Source organism: Anas acuta, chromosome 4, assembly GCF_963932015.1.
Source record: "Anas acuta chromosome 4, bAnaAcu1.1, whole genome shotgun sequence".
NCBI lineage: Eukaryota > Metazoa > Chordata > Aves > Anseriformes > Anatidae > Anas > Anas acuta.
Genome location: NC_088982.1, coordinates 16,433,495 through 16,445,558, shown reverse-complemented (window position 1 = coordinate 16,445,558; position 12,064 = coordinate 16,433,495). Strand labels below are relative to the sequence as shown.

The 12,064-nt window shown below is 40.8% G+C and overlaps 1 protein-coding gene across 8 annotated transcripts in view; it reads left to right on the top strand.

The window, feature by feature from the left end:
* The window catches only part of LCORL (ligand dependent nuclear receptor corepressor like), an 80,441-nt gene that overhangs the window by 816 nt on the left and 67,561 nt on the right, over window positions 1-12,064 (top strand). The window lies entirely within an intron of this gene.

Below are 12,064 nucleotides of genomic sequence, written 5' to 3'. Positions count from 1 at the left end.
CGCCGTTCCCGGGCGGGGCGGGGCGGGGGCGCGCTCCCGGGTACCTGCGGGGCCGCGCCCGGCGCCTGCCCCGGTGCGCGCTGCGCCGCCCGCTCCTCGCTTCGGCCCCGGGCTTTTGTGCCTGTGCTCTCTTCCCTCCTACCCCCCCCCTTTTATTGTTTTTGTGTTTTTTTTTCCTTCTGTTTTGAGGCGCCCACGTGCCCGGGGCCGCTCGCTTGTCTCGACGGAGCTCGCCCTGCTCCGGCCCCAAAAAGCCTCGGTCCCAAAGGGCCGGCGGGCAGAGCCCTGGAAGGGGGTGACCGAGGGGTGACCCTGTCCCGGTGCTGCTGCTGCGTGTTTTGGGGAGCCTGGTGGCTCCGTCGTGTGTGCTGTCAAACACCTGTGTGTGTACTACTGCACCTGTACGTAGTGCACTTCTGTAACCTTTCCCATTTAACATAACGCTCCTTAGAAAACAAAACGCGTTTCCACATACTCCTATACTCCTCTCCCACTTCTGTGGAAAGGATGAAGTTTAATTAGAATACATAAAAAGCGCTCGTTCGCTGGCACAGACATCGCGGTGCACTGCTAGAGCTGACGGGCCGATACCTCGCACGAATTATATATGAAGCATCCGCTCCTCTGGTTACATCTTGCTTGATGGCATTTCCTTTTTAAATCTAAACTGGGCTCCTAAAAGCCTGCGTGATAGTTGATAACTGAAGGGACTTTGAGCTGTAGCAGGGTGCTATCAGATGCATTCAAGGAACACAGTGGCACATGACCAGCACGGACGAGGACTGCGAAGAAATGCAATGAACTCTCTGTAAGATAAAATGTCACTGTAGACTGGGACCTCTGCTGGGCAGATCTGTTGTGTTTGAGAAACTTCTTCCAAGTTGCTTTGCGGTTGCTCTTTCACTGAGATTCGTTATGTGTAAAACCAGAAAATAATTACTTACACTTTACACAGACTCCGCTGTGTTATCGCTTTGTGCTCTCATTCCACTTGAAATGTTTTTTTAGGATATAATTTCTTCATATACTCATGTGCAAAAATTAATTAATAGAAAGAGCCCCACATTATGATTAGCTCCTGCTGAGGAGGAGGGGCATGGGTTATGGTTTAATAGTTAGTCAAGAGCTATCTCTGTTAAGAACTGTTACTTGGCATGCCTGTTGAGTAGCCCTTATCTGAGAGAAAGTGTAAACACAGTGGTAAGGAAGTGGGTAGGTAGTCAGTGTAATGGAGGTAGAGTACACTTAACTGCTTTTATTTTGAATGCTTTGAAATCCTGCAGCATTAACTTCTGCAAAGTAACCCCCTGTATTGGTGCTAATTAACTTTCAAAGTAGAAATGGTTAATTATTCTCCCTCAGCAAAGTATTCCTAAAGATCAGAAGAGTCTTACCAAAGCTAGTGTTAACTGGAATGTCTAAACAATTGCTCAATTCATGGCTGAAACAGCAACAAGAGGGAGGGGGAAGTGGTGAATATGATTGATATTTGGTATAGCTTTTTGTTTTTTTCCTCCACCTTTTTCAAGAGTCATACCTGTGTAGCAAAGTGGTGAAAATGATGTAGCGAAGTAGTAGCCCACCAGTGCTTGAGGTAGTTCAACATCAATCCTAAAAACACCCACATCTCACGTCTTTCTACCCTTAACATTTTTTATTACCAAAATTGTTGAAAGGTGATGTGACATTGTGGACTGTAGTTTGTCAAGTAGTGTGTTAAAAGAGTGACGCAGGAAAGCAGAGATTCCTTCAACATGTCATCTGCCAGCCGTTTGGATGAACAACTTTTTGATTTTTTACATTGTTTGCTACATTGATGCTAAATCTGACACATTTCTGTGCTATGGTGTTGCTTAAGCACCTTGAAATCCTTTATATGTGAGGGATGCCTCACCCACATGCTTTATGGAAATGGTAAACCGAGCCAGAGGTAATCCTTCCAAGACACTGATTGCCCAGCTTGAGGCTAATAGTCAACAGATTGTTCGTATCCACAGCAGCACGATGAAAATAACTCGGTTGTCTGAAGTGTACTGTTTGCTTGAGGGTCAGTAACGGTTAGGGACCTCTGCTCGAAGGGTTTGATTGCTGAATGGGTTTTTGTTCATCTGTCAAAACCTCGTTGCAGACTTGAATGTTTACATGGGTTTAAGAATTAAAAGCTTGTTTCTTGCCAGGCTATTGTGTTAATTAGTGACTCGTGGAATATTACTTTAAGTCCCAGGTCAAAATGTTCAAGCACTTAAAGACTTGGAGAAAAACAGTGATTAAATTTCACTGATATCTGTTAGTTGAGATCAAAATGTATTTGAAGGTACCTGAAAAAATCCTTCATGTTATAATTGCGTGGAATATAGTCACGTAAATTCCAAATAGGTATGCCGTATGAAATAGCTGTTCAGATGGTAGGCTTTGTGTATGTTACATTAAGCACTAACATTCCTAAGATGCCTAGGCTTCTCCTTCTGGATGTGCCTTGCTCCAGAGCACCTAGCTCTTACGTGACTCCAAGCTGAAACCTGGAGGCTCTCAGAAGCCATCTGCAGCTCGTGACTCTGTAGCTGTTTGTGCATCGTGCACAGGACATGCCAACAAATTCTGTTCAGAGCCCTGCTTACAGGTGTTTTGTCCTAGGCATGATCTTTGTTATATAGCTAATAAACAAGATACCTTAATTCCAAATTCTGTGTTTATGTAAAACTGTCTGAAAGTTTGGAGTTGAAGTACCTAACTTATACAACAAATGAATTCCATGGTGGTGTAAATTGGAAAAAAAAAAAAATATATATATATAGGTGTGTATCAGAAGGGCACCACACCTGAATTTTAAGTTATCTGATTAAAACTTTGCAGTGTGAAGTGGTTATATGCATTCCACTGGGTTAAGAGGCTTTGATGTGAAGCTATATAAGTTTAATGTGAGACTGCAGTCAGCTTTAAGAAACAGGATTTATGCAGTTCTCTGAAACAGTCACCGACCCCACAGATCAACATTACTTGGCAGAGTGTTTTGCCTTTACAGGCAAAGTGTTGGCAAGTATGTTGAGCCCACATAACTTTCATGGCATGGGCACAGAGGAGAGGCCTAGGAATTGCATGAAGAAGCTACAGCATGAGCTGGTGCTTTTCTTTATATTACAGTGGTATCGTCTGTGTTAAGCAGAGACTTTTTAATGGAAAATGCCAGGTAACTTCAGTCATGGAAGTCAAAGTTTTCTTTCTAGGGCCTTGCACTGTATTGTGAAAATATGAAAGAGTGGGAATGATCTTTCAGTATGGAAATTAAAGATTTTAATAATAACCAATTCTTAAAAAATAAGTGCGTCATTACTTAGGAGAAGGATAGAAGTTCTCCTGATCCTTTGGTACAGCTCGGGGGCATACATTTGACAGGAAATAGCCTTGGAATTGCTTTCTTATGAAAGCTGAAAGTTGATCAAAATGAAAATGTACTCTTTGGTATGCCTGTGAAATCAAATCATGCCATCTCCTTTGCTTTCAGTGTCACTTGTTTCAGACTTTTTGCTTTCTAAACTAGGGTACATCAGTAAATCTAATTCTCTTCATTTTGATGACTAAAGGTTGAAAGTTGCTTTTTTAAATATTTCGATTTCTGCACCAGCTTGTTCTTTTTTGAACAAGTTAGTTCTCAAGTGGAATTCCCCCCAAACCAAAGACTTGTAGCTTCTGTACTTGGTATTATCCCCACTGTTGGAGCCCTCCTGCATTAACTGCTTCCTGTCCTTATCCCCGCAATAATACACAGGAGTGTCCCCACCTTCCCCATGGCTGTAGGTCCTCTGCACAATGTCACAGGGTTTTGCTGTTTGTTTTGTAATGCCACCACAGTTGTAGGTGACTTCCTGTAGCTGCCACAGTGGCAGAACCAGCTATTTCACTGTACATCTGTTATGTTCTTGTCTGTCTGCTAGTGCTGCAGGCAGCCGGTATCTGCCAGCACTGATGCTGTGTTACGCTGGCAAGGCTGTGTGCAGGAACGATCTCAAAATGATACCTGCTTCTTTGGCACTCTGGGCTCCTTAAACAGCAAGCAAGCTTACTGTGGCCATAAAGTCATTGTCAGGTGTGAGCTGTAGTACCAGCGTAGGGTCTTCCTGTGGTTCTGTCATGCTTTGAGCTGCGATGTGACAAGCAGGGTAAGGAAAAAAGAAAATGTTTAGACCCAGTGCATGGATATATATCATTGGAGGTTTCTGCAGCATATCACATGAGCTGTCTTTAGATTGAAATATGAGAAGACACGTGGGGCTTGCTTTGCTTGTTTTGGAAAACGTGCTTCAATAAGCTGTGTTAAAACAGCTTCTTTTCCATGTTTTTTCACAAGCCTTGTCCAACTCATCAGCTCCTCTCAAGATGTCATGGCCTATTGTTGTCATTATGTGTTTTTGAAGGGATGTCTTATATGGGATTCCTGAGGGTAATATTCATGTAGGAAAACAATACAGAAGGTAGGGTGATGACATCCAGGGACTTAGTTTAAAAAGTTGGGGGGAAGATGCAGCGGTGTTGTGTATATTTAGTGGCAGATGCCTGAGTAGTCTGCTGATCTGCTGTGAACCTGCAGCTGTAAGGTGGTACAGAGCATGCCTTTGTGACAGGCAAAACAGTACCTGCTGCACAGACCACGTGGGATGCAAGCAATGCTCTGCTGGAATTATTTGCCCTCAGAACAGAAATGTGTTCTGGAGCATACAAGTAAATACACATGTCTTCGGTAGCGTGCATAAAACCTGTGATTGTTTTTGTGCTCCTTGTGCCTAGATATTAGTATATGGAAGCAGTTCAAGTTTTAAGTGTTCCAGGAACTGCTGTGATCTTTGTCTATGGTTTTAGGCATAGCTTGAACTTTCTTATTGTATGTTCTTATATGGTAGCTGTTTATTTTTGTGTGATTGATAGTGAGCTGAGAAATTTGAACTCTGCTGGTCTTTCTGCATTGTAGGCACTAACAGCTTAAGCTGTAACTTCTGTAAACCAAAAAAATTGAGAGATGTGTTGTCATTGCAATTCAATCTGTTTTTTTTCTTTGAACTGGCATTCAGTAACTGTACAGACCTCTGAAGTTGGTAACTTGTTTTTGTGTTGTTGCATACCACAATTTTTTTTTTCTGCACTCGTATCTTTTGTCATGGTTTGTGTAGACCAGTATGAGGATTCATTCATTAAAATTACCCAACAAACTCGATGGTAAAACTAGTCTTACAAAAAAAGCTAACCTAACAAACAAGAGGAGAAATGTGGCAGCAGAAGGAAAAGGGAAGGAAAGGTCAAATCTAGTTTAGCTTGGCTCGGTTTCCTAGTCAAGTTTACTACGTACCTGCTGTTTTTCCTTCTCAGTCAAGTGTAAGTGGCTTCACTAGAGAGTGAATCAGAGTGGCTTCTGATTTTAAGTAACTTCTAGCAATGAATTTTTTGTTCCAAATGAGCTAGAGACAGAGTTGGCTGAACAGCATCCCAATCAAAACGATTGTTGACAAAAGCAAGGTTACAGTACTGCTAACAATAACGTATTTGTGCTTGTTCTCCTTTGTGGTGGAACTGCTCTGATCTAGTAGCCAACTACCCTTCTGTTTTAAGTGGTTCTGAGGGGGCTCTGTGGTGGTTGTTCCTCTTGGTAAATTTTCTGTTGAGTCTTCTGAACAGTCTTACTGTGGCAGTAAGCACTGTAAAGGCAGGAAATAGGAGTTTGTCTTGCTGATCAATTCATCGGATTAGTTTGTTCTGATGAGAAGCTAGCTGTGTTCCAGCTCCTGGCAAGTAGCCAGGGCTTGTACTGCCTACAGCCACAATGGGAAAAATGAGTACCTCTTCCCCTTATCCGCCCCTGCCTTTTTTATTTCTCAGCTCTATTATATGGGTGTTTTGAATAGATAGTTACAATGGATCCCTTCTTCTTGAATATGACTCAAGTATTAGGGCTTCGAACAAGGTTGTTATTCTAACCTTTAGAGTTCAGTATGTTTATGTACAGTGTAGAGGTCAGCCAGAGCTTTATAGACTTCACTAACTTCTTTGTCCTCGTTAGGACCTTGTCTTTCATGTTATTCTTGAACTTCTTCTATGTACATAGGAAACTTTGATAGGTTGGAATATTGATAGAGATATGAATGTGAGATTCATATTTCTGGTATCAAACTCCTGAAAAGTAGGATGGCATTATAAATTTAACTACCATATATTCTGGAAGGTACTGAGAAGCTTGTTTGAGGGTGTAAAGCTATTATGTGATCTATCTCTTTGTCACTGCTAATCTACCACTTTATCCTTCCATCTGCTAAAGGCATAGAAAAGCCAGGAAGAAGAGAGGAGAGAGTAGGGAAGATGGATGTACTGGCTCATCTATTTGAGACTGTAAGGGAGTAGATGATGCATTACAAAGAGCAGGGGATTCTGAATCTGCAGAAATGCATCCAGATATAGAAGTTGAATCCCTTTTTATTGGATGTGGTCAGCTGCATGTGAATTCTCAGATCAAAGACCCATGTAGCACACCATCAGCATCTTTGTGTCCACTTCTGGCACAGACCTGGTTCCTGTGTAATATCTTGAAGCTGGATTAACCCCTTTTGAGATGAATCCTTCATTCTTTCCAAATTTTTTGGAGTCTAAACTGTTATTTTTGGTTGTCTTTGGTTCTCAACATCCATGTAGACTTGCATCTAAATAGCACCATGTGTTATATTGTAGGGATGACGGGGTAAATGTCATTAGATGTGAATTTTAAATTTTTTTTCAAGGTCTGGTGGTAAATAGAAGATGACTGAACTTGTAACCTCTTTTAATTATGTCCCTCAGCTTTCAAGTTCTGTATAATTTTGTAATGTCCTGCTTTTTAAATATGGAACATCCTAGCTGACTTGAGATCAATCGCTCATGTTTAAAGGGCTTTTCAGTAGAAATATCAACTGCTTTGCTGTCTTACTCTGAAATACTACAGATTGCTCTTAAAAATATTTATAATCTGAAAATTAAATATAATCTTCCTCCCTTTGCAAGTCTTCACTTCAAACTTAGTTAAAGGCTAGTTAAAATCTTATATATGAAGACTAGTCACCACTGTCATAATTCCACTGCTTTAAAAGCTAGCTTTCTAGTTTGCTTAGCCACTGATAGGTCAGAGAAGTGTTGAATATGCTGCTGCTTTTCATAACTCATACCAAAAATCTTTGTGGATCATATTAAAAAATTGTTTAATTCTTAAAACTACACAATTTTATGCCAGGTTACTACTGGTGCAAAACTGCTAGGTATCTTTAATGATGAACAAATATTGCTGCCGTATAGAAAGAAGCTGTCCATTTGTGACCTGTAGATTGGATGCAGGTCATCTAGTGGGGGAAAGAAAAACGAGATCTACTCAAGATCCACTGCTACCTTAACCTACTCTGTACGTAGTGCCAGCTGTGCCACATTCAGTCTTAAAAGTTTGCTATGCTACCAGCTGAGTGACACAGACTGTGGACGTCCTTTTGGGTCTGATTCATGTCCCTTCAATCTTCTTGTTCCTGGACCACCCTATCTGTTCATCCCTCAACTTCCATGAGCAGTAGCTTCCCATCCTTGACTTAATAAAAATTACTAGATTGTTTACTTCTAAACCTTTATCTATTCTCTTTGACTTTAAAGCAATTTTGACAACTGTCTCCACAAAAATATTCTCTTAGCTTTTGATTTTTTTTATGTATGTTTCTTCATAGTTTATTTGCATTACATCAAAAACTTGCACACCAAATAAATAATACTTTCAGTCCTTCAGTCCAAGAGACATCAGTCTTCTCTAAATGTTTCGTCAACTTCCTTCAGAATTCTTCCCTCAGATATTGCTGTTATATAATGCATTGTGTGGTACTTGAGGAAAAAGGAGTATATGCTTCTTCATATCACCTTATCCAGGAAATGTCAGGCTCTGGCATTCTTGCCAGGTCAAGAAGTCTTATTATCTGAGGGTTCTGCATATTTATCAGTACCCATGTGAAGGGACTTCAGTGTTCTCTTTTTTTGTTTGTTTTTGGAAATGGATTCCAAATCCATTCTGGCCAGAAGTGTCCTAATTTCTAGCCTAAACTTACTCGCACTGTATATGCACTGTGGTAATGTTGTCAGGTTGCTTTTGTTGTTTCCTCCTCCCATTTTGCATTCTTATTCAGATATTCTCACTTATTTAACATGGTAAAAACAGAGTATTAGTGGACAATGAGTACAAACGACCCAAGTCATCGTAGTGGATTTGATTTTTGTTGTTGTTCAGACAAGTTGGGGGGGAATACAGCTACAAATATACATGCTAATGTAGACTAATAGCTGATATTGTCCAGAGTTTACTCAGTCCCAGTTGCAGCGTAGGGGCTATAATGAGCTCTCTGCTCTGGTGATCTCCTTGAGCAGTCTTTCTGTTCCTCCTGTTGCAGTTTGAAAAACTGCTTGGAAGGACTCCTTAGAACCCATTCAAACAAAGTATAGTCAGGGTTGTGCTCCGTGGGGGTGGTAGTAGCGTCTCTGCATCATTGGATAAGAACAGCTCCACTAAACCAGAGCAAACTTGTCTAGTGCAGCACCTATTGTCTGCAGCCAGTGGTGGACCACTAGGGGAAAAATACGAATACATAATTATATTTCAAAAATACCTCTCATCCTTCAACGACTCATCTCGATCCTTTAGAGAAAGTTTTCTTTGTTCTGATAACTGCCCTACAAGATGATCCTGCTTGTTGACTTTGAGTGAGTGGGTGTGTGGCTGTGTGTTGTTTTGTTTGTTTGTTTTTTTTTGAAGCAACATAAAACTTCAGTGGATCTCTGTCATCTGGTTATGGATTCTGTATTTTATGTGACTCATTTGCTTGTCCTAAAACAAGAAGTGGAAGCACCATATGAAACCATTATTTAAAATATATATGTAAAAAGGCAAGTGATAACAGGTGTTTCCTATTTGAATAGTTCTGGGGTTCTTCCAGTTCTGTTTTTTTCTGAAGATCAGACGTATCTTCACTTGGCAATCTCTTCTGTCCTCCGAGTTGAAGAGTTGTGTGCCTTGTAGAGAAGCTGTGTATTAAATTTGATCATTCTTCCCTCCTTTCTTACACTTTCTGCTTGTATCTTACAATGTGGAACTAGAAGTACATGCAGTAGCCAAGATTGTGTCAGTTTATGGTGACAGACCACGGAACAATGCAGAAGATATTCCTCTAAGAACTTCATAAATTCATGGTATATTGCTTGCCATTTACCAAGCTTATTTGTTCACAGGACTGTGTGCTTGAACCCCAGGATTAAAACCTGAGTGACGACTCAGTTCAGTGCCTGTTGCTGTCTAATGTGAGGATTTACTTTCTTCACCATTCAGCTTAGTGCTTACATGCTTTTGGTTATCTTCTTCCATTTCACCACCTTGACACCTCAGTATTTTGAAGTTCCCCTGATATTCACTGACCTCTGCCTCCCCCTGCTAATACTAGACTGCCATGTAGGGAACTGTAAGTCTATTAGATAATCTCTTTGGGTGGAAGAGATTATCACTGGCAGCCCTGGGACTCTCTTGTGTCCTTCTGCTGGGAAAACTAACTGTTCATTTCTGTCTTTTAACCAGCTAGTTTTCTTTGCAAGAATTTCTGTATCTGTTCCTTGGGAAGCTTTTTTTAAAAGCTTTTGTTTTTGTGTTCCTGTTCAAAAGAGTCTGTAACATTATTACAAGAGGATGGAGAGAAAGAAGAGTTAGCTTCTTAGTCTGAGGGGTTAGAAATGAAAACTTCTGTAGATCAGGCAGTACAGGACTCATTGGTAGTACTTGATTGATGGAAAACAAGCTTGGCAGTGATGCAGTACAATGGCTATTGGAAATACAGTTTATAAACTCACTTCTAGCATGTCACCTTTTCACTTTGGAGTTCTACCATTTTTTAAAAGCTGTGTTTCGTTTTATGTAGTCATAATGGCTTTGGAGTTTAGAGGTCTGCTGGTGTGGTGTTCAGAGAATTTTGCTCTAAGGAAGAGATCAGAGAAGCTTTGTTTCAAAGTTGTACTGATGAAGGTCTTGTGAGACCTTCTTCTATTGATGCCTGAACTTGGGGAACTGTCCACTTAACAGCTTACAGTTGTGTTGTAATCTGTTGGGAAGACAGAGCCTTCAAATTTCTACTATTCAGCCTTTAATGGGTTCTTCAGTCATCCTCAGGTGTGTATGTTCCTACACTTCATACCATCAGTATGTGATGAAATGTCATGCTTGTGTTTGAGGCCACCATCATCTTCTGTTCTGGCACAGTCAGAGCTTCAGGTATGTTTCTTGTGGTCATTGATAAACTGTGTTTAGCAAGTCATCTGCTAAAACTTACCCTCGATGAAATCTAATACCCTATCTCCAGGCTTCTTCAGCACTACTTGTTGTTAAGTTTCTCCTTTCTTGTTAGTACCATGTCTATTTTGTGTGTTTCATGATTATTTCCTCAGCCTTGACAAAATTTTTCCTCAATGCTGATCCCTATCCGCCCTAACACTAAATGATTTATATGCTGTACGTCATGCCTGAATCACGGCCATCATCTCCAGCAAGAGATCTTTGTCCCACAAACCTCTAGGGAGTGAATTAAAAATTCAAGCATCACGAGCTTCTCATTTAACTGCTCAATGCCTTCTGCACTGACACTGTGGGAGAAAAAGCTGTGAGATGCCCCCACCATTGTGTGGGGCCTTCTTGTTGACTGTCCTTTGTTCTGTATGACACAGCTTCTCCACCTGCCCTTTGCTGACCGACTGACCTAATAACGTGGCATACAGAACAACTAGGAGCTAGGTACAGGACAGCTTTGTCAGCAGCTTCCTGCACTGACACCATGTGGGGAAAAAGCTTCCACAGCGTGATGATTTTGGTTACTGAAACTTGCGGTCTTGTTTGCTGACTGTGCCTCTTAACTGGTGACCTTAAAAATACTTACCCAGTGGTTTTAAAGAGGAATGACCCAAACCCAGTTTTACTTTCTTTCAGGTTTCTGCCTATCGTAGCATTTTGGGGGCTGGTGCTTGAAGTGAGAAGTAGTCGTTTGTCCCATTCATATTGTCTAAAGAGATCTTGGCATCTTCTCAGAATCCCTCTTCAGAGGGATCAAATTACTTTTCTTTTTGGAGGAAACTGATATTAACTGTGTTCCTTAAAGGCAGTAGAACAGCTACTTGTTGTTTTTTTGTTTTTTTCAAGAACTTCTTATTGATTTCCTATGAAGGAACAACAGGTTGCAGATCTTCTGTCACGTTGTCAGCTTCATTCGCCCACCACAGCATCACAAACCCAAGAACCAGAGTAGCCTCTTCTACTGCTGTTGGCAAGAGTAACCAGTTGGTGGTGATTTGGATGGTGTATTTGAAGAGTTGACTGTCCTTTTGTTCTGTGACACTACTTCTCCACCTGTCCTTTGACAACCGACTGACTGGATTATGTGGCATGTAGAACAATTACAGACTAGTTACTAGGCAGCTTTGTCAGTAGCACATCTATAATGGTCCTCTGGCATTTTCTCCTTCATTCTTGACCTTACAGATAAGTAAAAGACTTCTTTGCGTGGAATATGAGTGACTTCGACCTGTGAGACTAAGAAGTTTGGTACTGGAGAAGTAACTTCATGTGATGTTTTCCAGAATGCTGGAACTGAGATTTATCTGGTTCCTACAGTACTTCTCCCTCTTGCTAGAAATAGGCTTTCTTTAAATAATAAAAAAAAAAAAAATCCTATTCCTGTATTGACCTTGCAGTTCAAGTTGGCCTTCATAAGTGGTTGCTGTTGTCTTCCTAAATTGTTTAATTAACGGGAAAAATCCTAAGTAAAGATCAGCTTGAAGTACTGAAGTTTCCCATTTTTGTGTTACTAGAAACTTGTTGGAAGCAATAAGATGACTGTCTTGGGTCAAAGAAACATACTACATTGTCAAAGTAGTAGTGAAACCTGGTGGTGAGTCAGCTTTTTCTGATTTTCTTCTCGTTCCTGGTCTTCCAGAAGAAAAATTAGTATCTGTTTTGCTTAATGCTTCTGCATCAAATGCATTATCTGCTTAAAGA